The 20,010-nt window shown below is 42.7% G+C and overlaps 1 protein-coding gene across 8 annotated transcripts in view; it reads right to left on the bottom strand.

Moving 5' to 3' along the window:
• The window catches only part of SEMA5B (semaphorin 5B), a 324,525-nt gene that overhangs the window by 230,286 nt on the left and 74,229 nt on the right, over positions 1-20,010 (bottom strand). For 7 of the 8 annotated variants that reach the window (XM_064157107.1, XM_064157117.1, XM_064157118.1 and 4 more), the window contains exon 2: positions 8,528-8,751. The exons of the other annotated variant lie outside the window; for it this stretch is intronic. The gene's annotated coding sequence lies outside the window, so the exon portion shown is untranslated. The remainder of the gene's footprint in view (positions 1-8,527; positions 8,752-20,010) is intronic. 8 annotated transcript variants of the gene reach the window in all.

Here is a 20,010-nt window from a genome sequence, read left to right as displayed (position 1 = left end):
AAGAATCTCTAAACTCACCCTTTGATCTGCAAGAAACTGAGCCTTCTCCTGCATTTACTTCTCATATGTTTGAATTTCCTCTCAGGTTACAGTAAGGAACCTTTCCTATCTCTCCATTAAAGCAGCAGATAGACGGATGGGATAGCCTTCATCTTTCAGGACTCTGGAATTCCGTTTCACATTAATTTTAACAGGAACAGGATGTTCAGAGCTCCTGCTGAAGTTAAAAGAATCAGGTCCTGTAGGCTGTGCTCAGTTAAAGCCAGGAAGATCCCAAGCCTGGCAGTCCCTCCACAGCACTGCCATCAATTAAAAAGAAGCAGGATACCATAAGTTGCATAATATATGAGAAGAGGAGGCTCAGCGGTGACCTCATTGCTGTCGACAACTACCTGAAGGGACATTGTAGCCAGGTAGGGGGTGGCCTCTTCTCCCAGGCAACCAGCAATAGAACAAGGGGACACAGTCTCAAGTTGTGCCAGGGGAAGTATAGGCTGGATGTTAGGAGGAAGTTCTTCACAGAGAGGGTGACTGGCATTGGGATGGGCTGCCCAGGGAAGTGGTGGAGGCATCGTCCCTGGAGGTCTTCAAGAGAAGACTGGATGAGGCATTTAGTGCCATGGTCTAGTTGACTGGGTGGGGACTGGGGGGTAGGTTGGACTGGATGATCGTGGAGGTCTCTTCCAACCTGGTTGATTCTATGATTCTATGATTCTATTGGTCAAGCACTGTCCACATTAACTTCCTCTGACCACGCACAAGAGAAGTACAAAAATCACAACCACTTTTGAAAAGTTTTCAAGTGTTACAGACACAAAGCCCAATGTGGAAGTTTGAGGGGTCCCAGGTCCCCTTGAGAAATCTATAGGGATGGAGGCTCATCCCAGGGGTCGGACTTGGGAGTCCCAGGATATTGTCATATTGTTACCCTATTCCGTTTCCTGTATCACTGCTTATAAGGCAGTGCCTGGCTTATATCCCTCCCTTCCTCTGCCTGCCTTTTCTCCCTTCTCTTCTTGTCTCCGGGAAGAGCGTGTGTGCCTTCTTATCTCATGGTCTGTGTGAGAGAGATGGCTGCTAGCTGGGGAGGGCAGTTTTGGCCTACCCTCAGGCCTACTGAGGGTGGAGGGGGTGGAGGATTCTAGATGGATTTAGTCCGATAGCCTTAGTTTAGCTTGTGGATGTACTTATTCTACCTGATTGCCTTTTATATGTATAGGCTTCTGCCAATAGAATCTCTCTTCAAGCTTCTGATGAGTGTGCAGTATCTTCATTCTCACTCTTCAGAAGGAGCAAGAGTCATTTCTGTCCACCAGCCCTGGGTTGCTTGTGGCCCCAAACTGGGACACCCAGTAACTGCTGTAGCAGAGATGGAGCTGTACCAGAACCACTACAGCATCTAAACATTCTCTCTCTATTCATGAGTTCTATCCTTGCTTCATCCCCGGTCCAGGGCAGGAGGTACTACTGCCCTTTTGCAAGCTATAAAAAACCCAGCACAGTGGATTAATTGAACACCTTGCCCAAGGTCCCTCAGGGCACGCACATCTGCACTGTGAACTGATCCCACACTGCCACCAACCCTACTGCCCTTCCCTCTAGCCCAGCCTAATTCTCTGAATTTCATCATGATTCAAATATCTATTTAAAGCCAGTACAGCTATGGGTGTGTGCAAGGCATTAAGGCAGGGCCAAGACCTTTTAATTTAGCAGCTCTGTTTAGGATTCTTCTCGGCAATACTGAAACACAGAGCTGGAAGGTTTTAACCTGACATGGAAAAATAGGTGCTATGTGTTAGGTTGGTTATGATGTAAACCCCCAGAAAGATATGGCAGCAAAGCTAATGTCTTCTTCCCAATTAACCTGTATCCTAAAGAATCCAGCAATGGCCAGCCAGCCTAGCCTAGGTTTCCCAAGCCTGCTGCTTGCTTGCATGGCATGAGCAGCAATGAAACAGGAGAAAAACAGACACAGAAGTGTTGCTAACATCTCCTACAGTCTCCCAGTGTAAGGGGAGTGGCCAGACACAGTTACACACTGAAATGAAGAGCAGCCAGGATAGCTGATGCGGTTCAGAGACACAAAGCCATGGTTTACTACTCGCATCATGCTAAGCTCTTTAGGTAAGCTTTATTTTTACAGATGGTATTGCTTGCCCTATATCTGATGACTAAAATGGGGTTGGTCTCTGTAATCCTTCAGAGGCTGCTTATAAATCAGGAAACACTTCACCTCTGGACACACAGCACTAACAGATAAAACTGTAAATGGTCCAATGTTTTAACCTTAACAGGCACTTGCTTGGGTTATGGTAGACAAAATGAGGTCAGGAACTGTGGTCAAGCTGAAGCCAGAAAAGCCTCAGTATGGGGTCATCTGGACCACCCTGGTCATTATAGCACTGTGTACATGCTTGACCCATAACAGGAATCCACAGACAGCAGTTGTGAAGGCAAGACTGGGCTACAGTGTTCCTAACCCTGCACACCTCATAGACACCAGTCACGTCTCGTCATCATGTTTATTAAACAACAGCAGTAACATGATTGCTGTGAAAATAATTCTGAAGACCCCTAAACACAGACAAGAAACAAAATCTGCTTCTATAGGAGTCCTTCCAGTTTTCTCAGCCATCTGAGAGATGTCCTTTATAAAACATGAGGTAAGAGCTGACTTCTTGTTCCAAATGCATATCTGCAAGGTTCCTTAGATACCAACGAAAGCCCAAAGACAAGTCTTGGCATCTCATCCCCTTCTTATAAACTCTTTCAGAAAGTTAGAGCTGACTTTGACACATCCATGATGAGAAATGGGGAGCTATCTGTGCCATTCTGGGGAACATGCCAAACCATATATTAACAACCTCACCCCATTAAAAACAAACCAAAGCAAAAAGCAACAAAAAAACATTTCTCCTGTTTGCTACTGATTAGGCAGCCGAATTAAAACTGATGAAGTGATTGGATAGAATCCAAAGCTGTTTATCTGCACATAAATCACAGACATGCTTTACTCAGCCAGTATGGATTTACTGAGCTAGGGGAAAGACCTCTTATTCAGAATGCTGATTATTACAGCAATTAAAATATCAATGAAGCAAACATTTGGGGTAGAAAGCTGTTAGGGGTTCCTGGAGAAATAATTCCATTAAATATAAATGCAAACGTGGTTTTAATTAAAAAGAAAATCAAATAAAAGGAAGCTTCTTAATAGAGAGTTGGTTTGTTTCTTCTGGTTAAGTATATGATGTCAGGAAAATCAGGTTCTAAAGGAGGAAAAAAAGAAGCAAATTAACTAGCTGGACATGGCAAAGGAGATTAAAAAAGAAGGCTGATACATATTTTATGATTGCAAGGGGATAAAATTGAGATGCACTGTCAAACCAGACAGTGTTAATAGCTGAAGTATATGGCAATAAGAACTGCTGTTCCCACAGCAATTAATATAAACTGAAAATTGGGAGCAGGCTGCAGCAAAAGAAAATAAATCATACTTGTTCCCTCCCCCCCAATATGAAAATATGTGTAAAGTAAATCCCTACCCCCTGTATTCACTCTCTGCATCCCAACCTCACAACAGCAAGACGAGGACTGTCATTTCAGCATGCTGCAACTTCCAGGCAAGTGAGACAAGTGACAATTTCTTACTATTAATCATGACTAATTTATTTGTGCAATTTTTTTACTTATCAGAAGCTCTGCCCCAGAGATTATCTCCCCCTTCCCCTTTGAGTCCTGAGAAACTATTTAACATGGGAAGTAGCTAAGGGGGGCAAAGGCAGAGTGTCATGTAGCCAAGTTACGCATCCCAGCTGGAATTTGGGATGATGTCTTGCAGTTCTGACTCCTTCAGCCAAGTTTCATACAGGAAGCACAAACATGCCAAGGGTGCAGCGAAATACACTGGGGCCAATAAATAGCACTTGAGTCCATTAACACACTCATGCTATGAATCCCATCACAAAACCTTCAGTCACCTTGCAAAGTGTTTGGTCATAAAGTAGCCAATGGTTTGCATAAAGGAAAGGTTCAGGAGCCAAGAGGATCCTCTGATGAAGCCTTACAGATGCAGAGTGTCTATTTATGTGGGATTTGTGAATGCAGAGCCTTTCCAGAAGAGGCAAACACTCATGTGGAAACACTGGCCACAGAAGGTCATAGTGTCAGCAATGAGGTAATGGGCAAACTGCTGTGAAGACCATCACCAGACCCAGGAGGACAATCCACTCTTGGCACAGAGGTTCCGCTCCTAGCCTGGGATGGGTGAAGTGGTATCAGAGAGGAGCAGGCAGATTTCACCCAAACACACAATAATCTCTTCCAGCTGTGTTGCAGAAGAGGCATCTGTCACCAAGTGACTGTCAGGAAGCAGTCTTTCTAAGATTCTGGTTTTGTTTTCAGCATTGCATTTCCCCCCCCCTCCCTGTAACCCCACAGTGCACACACAGCACTGATTCTTTCCTGCTCAGCACGCCTCGTGCATCAGTTCCTCCCTGGCCTCGCTAGAACAAAAGGACAGCTTCATGTTTAATTACATCCCTTCAGACAGCCAGAAAAAAAGTTCCAAAATTCCTATATTAAAATTTTGTAACGCATACGTTATGAGTCCGATGGTTACATTTAAAAGCTATTACTAGAAGGAATGATTTTACCCAGCACAGAAATACCTCAGTTCTTGCGCTGGAGTATGAGATAACTTTTGAGGAAAGTAGTTAATAAATTACTTGACAGATTTGTCAACTACTTTGGAGCCATCAAGATGAAGGGCTTTATAGGAATGCTGTATGATTTTTTATGTGTATATATATATAAAAGACTTTTACCATACTGTTGATAAAAGCCTGAGCTACAAAGGAAGTTGAGAAAAGGCAAGCTGCTAGACAAATCAGTTCAATCTCTGCCTTTCAAACAATATAAAGCAGTATAACTTTCAGGAGCAACACCTCATCTGGTTGGTTTTTTTTTTTTTCCAGACTGCCTATCAGGAATCAAGCAGTAAGTAAACATTTGAAAAGTGTTCCTCTGAGAGCAGAGGTTTAGATTTGAGTCACAGGATCCATTGAAAAGAAAAATTGCTTCTGTGCATTGGGACGGTGCCTTCCCTTCTGAAAACTTTATAAAAAGAATAAATGGAGATAATCTTTTTACAAGGTATAGCCCATATGGAAATTCATTACTGCTTCCTTTAAAAAAAAAAGAGAGATAGTTCAGAATGTGAGAATGCAGTTACTATTAAAAAACAACAACAGGAAAGTACGCAGTAGATTTCCTAACAACTACAGACAGCAAAGATATGGTTAAAAAGGTTTATCATGGTCTAAAATAAAGCTCCTGTTGATGAAAACATGAGATAAACAAAAGAGAGAAAGACATAATAAAGCCCTATATCACTAAGAGTATTTAATACAGACGTGGGGGTATATATACCCAGAGATTTTTGATTAAATATTTTAAGGATCCATTTTTCTTCTAGTACAAAACACTGACTACAGTAGCTTCAGCACTGCTGCTCCCTGAAGACTACATTAGTGCCTCTTAGCCCTGCTCAATCACTGCTGTGGAGGCACAGCTGAAAGGAATCATTGTTCATGCTTTACAAAAGCAAAACCGAACCTAAAGAGAAGGTGGATGATTTGCAAAGGATTTTAAGGCAAGCCAGTGGCACAGTTAGGGGAAGGGAGGGACCTCAGCTTATGAGACAGTGCCTCTGAAGCAGTAGTTGGCCATTGCTAATGATGTTTCTACCAAAGACATCAGAGTTAGGCACTCTTTTAATTCCTGCCTATTCCACATACAATCATGGGTTCGCTTAAGGCTGTCACTGGAAGCCTGTATAGATACATGGAAGGGCTCAGGATACTACTTGAGGACAACATTTAGGTCTAGATTCTACTTTCAACAGGTGTGCCTCTAAACTCTTTCCTTCAGTGGATCTGTGCTACAGATGAAAGTTGGATCCTAAAGGGCCCACATTAAACCTACAGCTACTTGGAAGTAGTTTTCTGTTGTAGTCAACATTCATCCCAGATTCAATCTGATTACACAGTGTGTGACAGGCACACGAGGACAGAGCATAATCCCACACTATATGCACGACATGACACCCAGATGAAGCAACGTAAGTCATGAAGCCAGACAGAGTGTCCTAGGTGGCCACACCAAGTCACACGCTTTTCCTTAACACTGATTAATTTCAGTAATTGGATGAAGCAAAGACTCAAAGGAAGCTTTAGTTTATTACTTATATTTTGGTGTTTGGCTATTTCAAGAAAAGTGTTAAGAGACAGAGGATCTTTTTAGCATACAGTCATGACTATGGAAAGAGAGTTCAAGGGAGACAGGCAATAGCTGCAAACTTTTTTAGTGAAAGAAAATGCCTATTCCTCCTCCAAAGAGCAGAGATGCTGTGCATCATTCTGGGCAATGATGTTTACACTGTTTCTAAACTAGACCCAGGATGCACTAAGTAGATCCACCCAGAAAATTTCCAGCATGGATCCCTTCTGAGAGAGAAGGTTGATTTGTCAACAATGACACACACAGTCTTTTAGTCTTGCCAGGTCTATCTATAAAGAGGTATTGAGGAGACCAAGCTTGTCTTGTTGGTTTTCATCAGCACTTGCATGGCTTCCTGCCTGCTCATGCTGCAGGATACCAGAGGAACAGCTACCACAGTTTGTGCTTTTACAGCACTGACAGCTCCAGGCCAGCAACACCAAACTTGCAGCAGCCAAAATACTAGAAGTCCAAGCAAATTTTAAGATCAGGCATACAGGACTTCTACAATCCACCATAGCAGTGGAACAGCTCGCAGCAAGGTAACATTCTGCCCACAGTACAGGAGGGACTTGCCTGAGCAAGCCTCCAAAGCACAAAGAGGACACAGCTGTGCTCCTTTCTGTCTAAGGAGGACAGCACTTGGTCACTCTGGCTGTGTATTTTTTTCCAACCACAGGATTAGGCCATATGGTGCTGTCCTCCCCTGTCAGATGACCCAATCTGTGCTCAGTATCCCAACCCACAGATCAACAATGCACCTGGGATTTCTGGGGCTTACTGACTGCATTTCAGCAATTACTGCCCTGTACAAAACAGACTCGACCTGCAGAAAACTAATTGAATTTATCACCAATCAGATCAGAGCAGGACAATAAGAAGTAAAACTGAATCTTAAAACACATTTCCCCCACCCATCCCTTCTTCCTGTGCTTAACTCTACTCTTGATTTTCCTCACCTCCTCCCCTCCCACAGCACAGGAGAACAGGGAATGGGGGTTGAGGTCAGTTCATCATATACTGTCTTTGCTGTTCCTTCCTCCTAGGTGAAGGACTGCTTACACTGTTCCCCTGCTCCATTATGGAGTTTCTTCCATGAAAGTCCTCTACAAACTTCTCCAATGTGAGTCCTCTCCAGAGGCCACAGTTTTTCACAAATTGCACCTACATGAGTCTTTTCTACAGGGTGCAGTCTCTCCATGGGTCCACAGGTCCTGTCAAGAACCTGCTCCAGTATGGGCTTCCCACAAAATAACAGCCTCCTTCAGGCATATCTACTTGGTTTGGTGTAAGGTCCTCCATGGGCTGCATATGGATATGCACTCCATCATTAACATCCATGGGCTGCAGGGCAGCAGCCTATCTCACCAAGGTCTTCAGCAGAGGCTGCAGAAGAATCTCTACTCTGGTGCCTGGAGTACCTTCTTCGTCTCCTTCTCCAATGACCTTGGTGTCAGCAGAGTTGTTCTTTTCACATATTCTCCTCTCTTGGAGTTGCTGTTGTACAGCAGGTTTTTGCCTTCTTAAATATATTGTCCTAGAGGCACTAACACTGCTGCTGGGCTCAGCAGTGGCTAATGGTGGGTCTGTCTTGGAGCTGGCTGGCATTGGCTATGTTGGGCATGGGGGAGGCTTCTGGCAGCCTGTCACAGAAGGTACCCCTACAGGCCCACGCAAACCCCAAACACCCCAACCTGCTACCAAAATCTTGCCATGCAGTCCCAGTACACACACTAACACTGTTTTGCATGTGAACTGGTATTACTAGAGTCTAATTGTGACCTACCTTTTTAATTGTGCTTCCTCTGCACACTAAACAGCATCTGCAAAAGTTGCATCAGTTCCCTGCACTGCAGGTGACACACATTTTTGTATCCAAATTATTACAGAAAGCTATGTATTCCATGCACAGTCTGAAATATAAGGTCCTTGTTCCCATCAGTCAAGGGAGAAAGTCCCATTGAGTCCAATGACAGCAGAATTAAGAGAGCCCTGAGCCATGTGGAAAATCCTACATCTAACATCTGTCAATCTGTGCCTTGTCCAAAATCATAAACAGGTTGTGGCAGCCTCAGAAAGAGAGGTCAAGTCTTCCAGCAACCAGACTTGTGCTTTAATTACTTGACACATATTCTCATCACTGGAGCAGGAAAAGCACTATGACCAGAGACCAAAACCTCTCGTGCCAAGCAATCTGAAAACACCATGTTTCAGCACAACAGAGATGTGTGTCATTCTATCACTAACTTACCTGTCCAGAGGCCAAGTCCAAGGCAAATGTCCCAGCAGCAGTCCAAGTTTGGTGTCCCAGAAGGTAAACCCGTGAAGAATTAGTAATGTAAACACTCCCTCTTAGAGGCAGTCTCACTGCAGTCCTCTCTGAACCCCTTGGACTCTGCAAACTGCCCTCTCTGGCATGCCTTTTTGGCCTTCTTCCTTCTATTTTTCTCATAAGCTTGTTCGTGGATGATTTATCTGGAGAGACACAAAAAAAAAGGGCATTTTTTTTTTGCTTTGCTAAAACAGAAGTGTGCCTGCATTTGGCTGATACTATAATGATGTTATCAAGTCTGCTTTGAGAAAGGGTCTCTCTTCTTCTGTCATAACCTTCCTCTTTCCTAAGTACTGAGACTAAAAGCTTGGGAAGATAACTCATAGCCTTCATGGTAAGTATTGCCTCTACTTCTGCCTTCTCCCTCCTCACAACATTTTTTTTGAAACAGAGTAAATGATCCCATGGCTGGTCTGAGCATCAAGTCTGATATAGTCATCATCTGTGAGGGTCCTGCTTTTCAACCATCACTGACCAGGACACAGAATCCCTATTCAGCATAAACGTGACTCAGTTTAATTTTTCAAAGACCATTTGTTTACTTTCTGGTAGAAACTAAAGAGTAAATATTATTTGGTAGGCTACATTTTCATGAAGATCAACAAAAATGAGGGCTCCAGATCACTAGAGGCAGCATAAACATATGGTAAAAGGTTTATAATTGTCCCCAAGACTACAGAGGCATTTTGTGAAGCAGCCAGGAAAGGAACTGAAGTCAATTTTCTAAGTCCCAGCACAGGGGCTTCAAAGTAAGGCATCTTTTCTCCATACCTCTGTTTTCAGAAAACACTTATTTTTCTGAGTTTCTGCCTAGCTAGCAAATATCTAAAGCTAGGAGTTATCAATCTCCAGTATCAACTCAGAATTTTAATCACAATTGGTTTCTTAAGTTGTCGTCTCTTCTTGCAGTAATTTTTTTGCTGAAAATATACCTCCACTTGCTGCATGGGCTCCATTTTAATCAAGCAATGCTCTTCTCTCCACATGTTTGGCACTGAATTTAAAAATCAAAGTGCCAAATTCCTCTGTGTGCTCCGGTGCAGCACTTATATCTGCCTATCAAATGTAGAGAGAAGCCAACCTTTGACCCTGAATAAGCTGATATACAGAAACATGACAGTGTTTCTTTGGCTAGAGGAAAAAAGAGATTACTTATAAAGCTTTTACTTAATTCTTTGTGGCTGTATAACAAAATAAGCAATTGCAAATCTCCTCAGATTGACATAAACAGTACAAATAAACTTAACAAAATGAGATACACATGCTAACATCAGAACTGGTTTTCTAAATAGAAATGTTAGGCACAGTTCACAGTATCACAGTATCACCAAGGTTGGAAGAGACCTCACAGATCATCAAGTCCAACCCTTTACCACAGAGCTCAAGGCTAGACCATGGCACCAAGTGCCACGTCCAACCTTGCCTTGAACTGCCCCAGGGACGGCGACTCCACCACCTCCCCGGGCAGCCCATTCCAGTGTCCAATGACTCTCTCAGTGAAGAACTTTCTCCTCACCTCCAGCCTAAATTTCCCCTGACGCAGCCTGAGGCTGTGTCCTCTTGTTCTGGTGCTGGCCACCTGAGAGAAGAGAGCAACCTCCCCCTGGCCACAACCTCCCCTCAGGTAGTTGTAGACAGCAATAAGGTCACCCCTGAGCCTCCTCTTCTCCAGGCTAAACAATCCCAGCTCCCTCAGCCTCTCCTCGTAGGGCTGTGCTCAAGGCCTCTCACCAGCCTCGTCGCCCTTCTCTGGACACGCTCAAGCATCTCAATGCCCCTCCTAAACTGGGGGGCCCAGAACTGAACACAGTACTCAAGGTGTGGTCTAACCAGTGCAGAGTACAGGGGCAGAATGACCTCCCTGCTCCTGCTGACCACACCATTCCTGATGCAGGCCAGGATGCCACTGGCTCTCTTGGCCACCTGGGCACACTGCTGGCTCATGTTCAGGCGGGTATCGATCAGCACCCCCAGATCCCTCTCTGTTTGGCTGCTCTCCAAATAGTTAGAGCACTATTTCAGGTCAACCCAGTCCAGGAAGAATTATGAGTACAAAGAACACACAGTACGAATACCAGATTCAAAATAGAACACACCTTTCTCACCTGTAAAGAAAGTAAGGGTCAGAAATGGAGACTGAAGCTTCAGACAAGTACTAAACCCCCTGAGCCTGCAGCGCTAATGACGGCTCTGTTAGTGAGCTGAAGAGGAATGGCATAAAGGATGGAGAATCTGCCAGACACTGACAAGCTGAGATAAAATGAAGAGAAACAGTTATAAAGAACGACTTGTTTTCCCTTGGTGATGAACTACTCTGTTCAACCACAGTCCTAGAGCAGAGATAGGAATTAGTCTATAGTATCTAATAAAAAAACCAGTGACTGACACCTACTTAAAGGAGGGAAGATACTGGAAATAAGTCCCTGGTTAAACAACACAGGAAAGAGTTTTCTCAGCTCACAGAGTCTCTCCCACTGTACTTGGCAATAAAAATAAGATCTCACAGAGGAAGACCATCTGACATCTGCATCCTAAGGAACAATTCTATCCCAAAGCCTAAAACACTGAAGTTTTAACCAAGCCCTCTAACAGCTGTTTTTCACTTTTCAGTCAAAAGCCTGAGCCACTCAGGTTGATGTATATATTTGTATCTGCAACTATTAGCACGTTCCCAATCAACTCTGCTCTCTAGTAACATATGACACCAGGCTGCTAAAGCTACATAAAACACCCCAAGAAATTATGAAATATCCATGCTTTTAGATTTTAACACAGAGGATTGTCTGCAAGAAGCATGTTGTAATGCTAATCACACAGCTGTCTGCAGCTCCACCCTTCCTTTGCTCAGTGCAAACACACAGATGCCTATGGCCGTTATCACGGACATCTAGGACTTTCAGTCAGAGAAGTGAGGGCAAGAAGGGAACAACAGATCATTTCCCCTGACCCTCTGCTAACAACTCAACTTCCCCACTAACACATCTGAGCTCAGTCAGTTCTACATGTTAGCTGATGAACACTGCTTATGTGCTGCATAGGTCCAAAAAATATTCCCTTGGAACACCCAGGGAGCATTACCTTTCCTGGGGTCCTGGGGCAACTCTAGTCTATATTTTATGGGTTATTTTCCAGCAATTTCAACGACTCACATGAGGGGTGAACGAAAACTCTGATCGTTGTCCTCTGGCCCCAGCCAAAATGACTATTTCACTTACTCTTGATAATTTGCATCTACTTTCCTTAGCCTTTACAGCTTCTTTCTGTAACATTCACTGCAAGGGAACTGCAGCCATTGCTTTTGCTGATCATCACAAACACTTTATGACTGATTTTCAGTTCATCTGCAAAGACCAGCGATCTGAGAGCAACTGGGATGATAAGCTCTTCCAGCACCTTACCAACTTACAACTTAAAGAGAACCTCAGAAACCAAAACTTAGAAACATGTGACTGGAATAAGGAGCTAACAGTTAAAGCTGCTCATACATCCAGTAAGAGATGCTGCAGGACCAAGAGATAAAATAAAACATATTGCAGAAATCAGTTAATTTCTATTGTAGAGGAAACAACATCCACACTAAAAAAGATGGCTTCTCCTGCAAGTGTTGGTGTGCTTGTGGGGGAGAAAAACCAGAAACCAGTTTTTTATCTGAAACTTTTTGGTAGCTGGAAACATAATTTTATTTTTCTCCAAAGAAAATCCCAAAGCTTAAGGAAGGATTTCTATATAATCAATGTTTTTACAGGAATAGATTATTTTTCCAACCAGCTCTCCAACATACACATCCATCGTAGCATGTAACAACTAATGCTGTTACATATGCTGACCTATTTTCCTCACAAAAAGCAATGCTGTTTTATTTCTCTTTGGGACACCACCCATCCTCACCTCAGGTAAGTGCAGAATAAAATCTACTGTCTTCTTCATTTGCATTGCTGCTGACAAAGACTGATGCCTTAAGATTTTTTTCAATATAGTTAGATCTGGCCAAGCTCTGCCCATCAGATTAGTCCATTAACTTTCCAAACGACATGAGATCACAGTCCTATATTCACTTCCTGATCATTATCAAGGGCCTGGAAAAATTGCATTAGACTTTGAGAAGCTCAAATCCTCATGAGAATTCTGTTACTTAAACATAGTAACCATCAGCTGCGTTGGACAGTATGTGCCACTTCCATGGACCAAATGCTATTGCTTAATTTCCTTTTCAGGCACTGCAAAACCTAAGAGTTGATCGCCAGTAGCTTTGAATTGAGATCTCTTCCAATGGAATGGTCTCTTCCAATCCTAATAGTACTGTGATACTGTGCTGTCCCTGGGGCTGTTCAAGGCAAGATTGGACGTGGCACTTGGTGCCATGGTCTAGCCTTGAGCTCTGTGGTAAAGGGTTGGACTTGATCTGTGAGGTCTCTTCCAATCCTAATAATACTGTAATCATATTAGAATTGTAAATGCTATTGCTTAATTTCCTTTTCAGACACTGCAAAACCTACCAGTTGATGGCCAGTAGCTTTGAATTGAGATCTCTATGAAAAATCATTAATTAGGTACCTTGTGCTTACCAAAGTATTGAAAATAAAGAGAGAAATATCAACTGTGCCATAAAGAGATAAACATTTTTGTAGATCACCTGTCTTTATCATATTAGAATTGTTGAGTTAAAAATTAGTCTTAGTTCTATCACTAATTCCAGTAAGTTTATACTGGAAATACATTTGGTCCCATTTCACTCAGATGTGAGGTTCTGGCAGTATGCTTTAGCAGTCTTTTTTGTCACAAAGCCTTCTTGGAAACACAGATACAAGGTTATTTTCAGACACTCTCCTAAAAAGTGCTATAGCAGGCAGGAGATCAAGAGCCCATTTGAAGCAGGAAGACTTGTAGGTGGTTAATTAAGATCAACGGTTGTATTAGTATCAGCCATCGGGTCAGCTCTGCTTCAAGGAAACAGTGGAAGTGGAATACAAGAGTAGGATTTTGAACAGGTACCTCTGGCAGGCCCATCTATCTCCACAACATGGAGAAAATACACACACACCCCCCTCCCCCAGCCTTTCTATAACGTGGTTCTGATCAAACACAAATGCTGGAGACTCTAAACCTCCACGAGGTCTATCAATCCCAGCCTGTCCAACCACATCACACTTAAATATTTGCTTCATATTGTGAAGCCACAAAAAAAAAAAACAAAAAACAAAAAAAAAAACTTATTTCTTCCTTCACTGTTAGAGAAGAAAAAAGAATTCTCAGCATGTTACTGTAGTGCCTTTATTCAAATATTCAATGGATTATTAATGCAACTAATGGTCATGATGGACAAGGCTGACAAAACACAGCTGGGCTCCGTGACTGAACACACCATATCAGGCAGGACAGATTCAACTCTAAACTTGCTGTATTTGAAACTTGAATATTTCTACCTGTTTTGTCATACTACTTCATCAAGCAAAAGATTTCTCATTAAGCAAAAGACTTCTCTTTGTGCCTGCCCTTAACTGTGGAAAAGTTTAGCCTCATTTCCAGTTTGAAGTTGCCCTTTATTAAATTTAATTAATTGTTCTTTGAGTTACTACTTGTGTTCTGTGTCATTTCCTTTTTCTGGTATTAAATGACCCTTCAGATTCTGCCATTAAATATTTCTTTAGATGAGACTGCCTAAATTCATTCCCTTGTATCTTCTTTATCTCTCTTCATACTCTTCTATCTCCTTTAATGTTGTAGTCTTCCACTGGAGACTGGTTTCTAAAGTTAAGAGCATGATCTTGGTGCAAGATAATATAGGTGTGATCATAATGCTTTTGTAAATGTAAGTCTTCTAACAAAACTGATTTTTAGCATTCAGGATTTATGAGCAATTTTGCTTCTCTCAGACACATCACAGTAAAATGAGGTGTTTTGTTAACTTCCATTGACAAATCCTTCTCTCCTTGACTGCTTTCATTTTGCATTACTCATACTCAGGATACATTTGCTTAAGGCTCTGGTTTAGACCTTGTGGCACTGCAAACATCTACACATGGGATTAAAAAGCCATGGGGTATCACCTTGGTGTTACTCCAAGCCTCATGAAGGCTGGCAATCAGGTTCACAGCAGTGTGAGAGGTACTGAATCATGCTGGGATGAAGTTAAGAACTTGTATGTTTTCCTTAATCTGAACCTTGAATTTGGTGTACAGGATTTATTATGGAGTTAGGCACTGCCTAACACCAATGAGGTCAATTAAGTACCTCTCCCTTCATTTGTGTATTTTTTCAACTCAGGTGTATCTTTTCATATGCATACTATATTCTCATTGTTTGAGTGGAATTTGACAGAGTCATTTCCTCAGTTGTGATCTTTTCCTGCATGTCTTTCTATGGATCCTGGCCAAACCCCACCTTTTGTGACAGAAAACTGCTGGGTAATGACCCAGTCTTAGTGCATCTGTGTGAACAAATGCAGCAGATGCTGAGGGGAGCAGATTTTGAAGTGAAGCAAGGAAGTAAATGATTGTGAGAACTGGAGCCCAAAAACATTTTGGAAAGGCATTTCTGAGCTAACTTAATAGGATCAGCCTGCCATATTTCAAAACAGCATTGATGGACAGAAGTAATAAAACTTGTCTGATCAGTTTGAGCAGAGGCATTCCTCACAGCTGCTTTCTGCATGCATGCACACACACTCACAAAACAGCCTTCTTCACCTGCAGGGTCAAACCTCATACATTTCTTCCATGATGCATTTGCAAATAGCTTCTAACACAACCAGAGATCCACCTAGAAGACTATGTTACAGTACCTACTGACTGAGCTCATTTCTAAGGCTTTTATAAAACCTGATATGGATATAATTACAATCTAGGCATCTCAATATGTATGTATATGCACAAGAAAACTTACTCATGTTAAAATTTTGGCCTCATATGCCAGCAGAGAAACTGTTCTCTCAGTGGGTCTGTGGCAGCATAGTGAAAATCTTTCTGCTCTTAGAATCATAGAATCAACCGGGTTGGAAGAGACCTCCAAGATCATACAGTCTAACCTATCACCCAGCCCTAGCCAGTCAACCAGACCATGGCACTAAGTGCCTCATCCAGTCTTTTCTTGAACACCTCCAGGGATGGTGACTCCACCACCTCCCTGGGCAGCCCATTCCAATGGCAAATCACTCTCTCTGGCAAGAACTTCTTCTAACATCCAGCCTATACTTCCCCTGGCACAACTTGAGACTGTGTCTCCTTGTTCTGTTTCTTCTTGTCTGGGAGAAGAGACCAATCCCCACCTGGCTACAGCCTCCCTTTAGGTAGTTGTAGACAGCAATGAGGTCACCCCTGAGCCTCCTCTTCTCTAGGCTAAACAACCCCAGCTCCCTCAGCCTCTCCTCATAGGGTTTGTGTTCCAGGCCCCTCAGCAGCTTTTTGCTCTTCTCTGGACACGTTCCAACACCTCAACATCTCTCTTGAATTGAGGGGCCCACAACTCTAAGTCAGAGGCTCTTAAGTTCACGGAGATGGAAGTTGCTGAAGTAGACATCTACCAAATCTAAGAAATGTACTTTAGATAAACAGCAGGGAATGAGGTTCAGGATGGTCTGGTGTTACTTGGCTTGACAGAATTTTGCTTTCCCTGGATCAGCAGGGATCCTTTACTTTTAATGAAATTTACCATGGAATCTCCCAAGTATCATGACCTGGGATTCATAAATGTAATGCAGCAGCCTATACATTTTCCTGATCATATTTTCTAGAGCAAATTTTATGCAGGCCATTTATAAGTCACTCACCAGAAAGCAGATGAGAAGAAAAGAATTAATTCCCTCTTTACTAAATAGCCTCAAGCCAAACAAAAAGCAAAAAGCAGCATCTCCATTCCCTGCATTGCACACAGCTGTGTGACACCAGTAGTGACTCGTATGATCCCATATGCTCCAGTGTTTCACTCAGCTGACGTAGCTTTATTGGAAGGTTAATAAAGAGTCATGATAGTTGGCTAATAAAGTCTGAGTTCATTAAAAAGGGGACACATTTCAACCTGCAGAAAAAAAATAGGGGTTAAAAAAAGCCAGGAGAAATCTCTGTGGAGGCTATGGTATGCCATAACTTGCAAAGCAGGGACAAGGGGCCTTTTATGGAGTTTCACAGTGACAGCACATGGGGCAAATAGAGACAGGATTTGTTCCAAAGTCTCAGGAAGGTTCCTTCCTCAGAGCCATGTGGCAAATCCAGACCTTGTTTCCCTGCTTGAGAATAGCAGAAACCAATGTCCCAGCTCTGATCTGTTTCTGTATTTCACGTGATCTATCGCTCTGATGGGCTGCACTACAACTAAAAAGAGGGAGTTGCCAGCCCAGGAGACATTTTTTTTTCCTTCAGGATATGAAAGAGGGAAGACCTCCAAAGAAAATCACCCCTGAAGCAAATAGGTGGAAGTGTGAGCTGTACTGTCCCTGAAGAACGGTGCTGGGCCACCCCCAGGCAGCAAAAAATCTCCTCAGAGAAGAAGGATCCTCACCTGCTTTTTCTAGCACTGCTGAGAGAATGCAAAGCAGTTTGTTTTTATTGAAGCAAGTCTTCCTTTCACTTATGCACCCATTTTTGCAGAGCCTAAACCTGTCAGGCTTCCTCCAACCTTCCAGGAAAGCATTTCCAGCACACTCTGTCCCAAGACCCTCCCTCCCCTCCATGCCCCACACCCGCAAATCTCGTCGAGGTAAACAAGTGATAAGATTTCAGGATTAGGTCTACTGACCTCAGAAGGAATTTTGCTCAAACAAGAATTAAGTCTGGAAGGATTTTGTCCTTACTGAGAGGCTTCTAAAGGTTTCCCACATAAGAGCTTCAGGAAAATGACTTGTGGAATTTACATCCTGCTTTGCTCCCTCCGTCACTTTGGCAGCTTATTCCAGAGGGCACCAGAGCTGGCACTCAGACAGGCTGTCAACTCTCAGTCTAACAAATTATTGATTCTCTCCTCACTTTTGAAGCAGACAACAACAAACTCCTAAATGCACTGAATCCTTCAATATCTCCCTCTGGAGAAATACCCCTGTGTAACATTCACAGTAAAGGGGCACTTCTACCTCTCAGGCCACGATGGGTGACAAAAGACTGCACTTTATGTATTTTATTCTTCCGCCTCCAACCAAGGATTGGCGACTAGGGGAGATTTTTGCACAGAGCGTGACTTTCAAATCCACTCTTGGACACAGTGAGATGTAAGTACAAACACTGAAGTGCACATACATAAAACTGCTTGAATTTGGAATGTAGAAGGTGTCCAACAAAAAATGGGGTTAAGGACTTGTTTTCCCCAGTATTACATTATTAAGAGGCAAACATAATTTTCTGTGCGTCATGCACTTAATGAGCTCCAGATTTCAAGATGCCAACAGACCTTGACATTGGCTTGAGGAAACAAAATGTTCAAAATTATCTGGATACACTGAGGCACATCATCATAAATGGCAGATCACCACACTGGGCATCAGCTGGGCAACATTCTTGTTATTTTTCTGTAACTCATAGCAATGTGTCCCAAGCTTTCTTGTTTTCTCCCTGTCTCCTCCACTGCTCAGTCACTAGGGATGTGAGGTCTCCTTTCACTCACTGCTTTGAAGGAGCTGAGGCTTTTGCTGCTGTTGGTATCCCAACTCTGCTGCCCTCAAATGCTGAAACCAGCATGGAGCAGCCAAAGAGTGCTGGGGACTCATCAGGAGAGTCAAGTCAAAAGCAGCATGAAGAGTGATATCTATTTCTATTTCTCTGCTTGTAGTCATGGGAGCAGCTCTTCCATCCATCACAGATAGTCTTGTTGGGACATGTGAGACAGACCCAGCAGCTGCAGCTCACAGTCTTCCATTACACCTCATATGCAATACCTCCCACTGCCTTGTACCTCATGTTAGGACTACAAGGGGTGCCTTGAGCATATTCTGCCTGCTCCTGGCTTAGAATACAGATCAATCCAGCAGCCCATCTATCCTGCATTGAAATGCTTTCTCTGCACCTGCAATCGATATGGCTTTCATGCAAATTTTTACTGCATGTGCCACACTGATTCTAAACATTCATTCAGGTGACATACCTAAATAGTTTCAAAAATTATGTTATTATTGGGTCAGTGATCTACAATTTTACATTTCCCTAAACACATTTACAAACAGCACTATAAACATTAAGGTGGTTATGCAAAACTCTCATACCACTTCTAAGTGTATCTCTGCCAATGCAAATACTACCAGAAACATTAATCAGTAAACAAATTACTTTTTGCTTCAGCCACTCCTTTTTCTGATTGATAGGACAGAGATTTCAAATGTGTAAGAAATACTCTGTACCACAAATACTTTTCATTGTCCCTGTGTATTGCAGAATGTCCCAATTTCAGGAGTCTGCTTTGCTTCAGATAACGTTGCCAAGTTACTAGGAAAAAAAAAGCCTCAGCAATGGGATGCTTGCATCCCAGGGTCATCATAATGTATCCTGGTGACACTGAAACATCAAGATGTAAACAATAAAGAGACAGAAGGACGCTGACCCAAGCAGCTAAGTCTAAAGAAACACTGCAGTTGCAAAGCAATGTGATATTTACACCATTGGATACATAATTGGTATAGTTACCAGTGGAACTAGGTGCCAATTTTAGCACTTCTCAGATGAATTTGAAAACTGGGTTTGTACATTGGGCTCACTGCAGAATAGAGACCTCTAACAGATGCAGATTTCATATACACTGAAGAAGCTGAAATAATCACTCCTAGAGCCCCAGGGCAGAGAAATAGGAGAACGTTTGTTTTCGCTATTTAAATTGACTAATGCTATAGAATTGCTCATCATTAATACAATCATATATAATAACAGGCAGAGGACAGCACTGAGGCACACATCTATCCCACATGGATGGTTTCATAGCCTTAAAATACACTGGAAACAAATCAAATACGATCCATCATTAGCTGCAGCAACATTCTAAGTGATGGACTGATACTAGGATCAGGTAGATCATGTGTGTATTTTACTGGACCAATATATAACCTGTTAAATGAGCCTTCAGGCCAAGAAAGCCTTTTGGGGATTGGCAGGAGAAAGAACTTTTTGGTTCCAAAAGCAACTCCCCATTTCAAGTCACAAAAAAGCCTCCAGCTTCGTCTATTTGATTGCAAGTAGCTGAAAATATTTTTTTGCAGGCTGCTTGTGACAGGCACGATGACAACTTGCACAAACCCAGCAGGGCCAAACAGAAAACTCCTTACCACTTAAGTGCTCTGTTTGCTTTTTGCACTGTCTCTATCCATCTAGGATATTTATAGTCACTGGGACATTCACAGCCCAATCACGGTGACTTGGCAAGTTTTGCAAGAAGCACAACCACAAAAGGAGCAATTCTCTGTATAAACACACAAATACTTTCACCTGTCACTA

This window comes from Pogoniulus pusillus, chromosome 2, assembly GCF_015220805.1.
Source record: "Pogoniulus pusillus isolate bPogPus1 chromosome 2, bPogPus1.pri, whole genome shotgun sequence".
In the NCBI taxonomy this organism is placed as follows: domain Eukaryota; kingdom Metazoa; phylum Chordata; class Aves; order Piciformes; family Lybiidae; genus Pogoniulus; species Pogoniulus pusillus.
The sequence above is the reverse complement of the archived record's forward strand: the minus strand, read 5'-3'. Positions and strand labels throughout refer to the sequence as shown.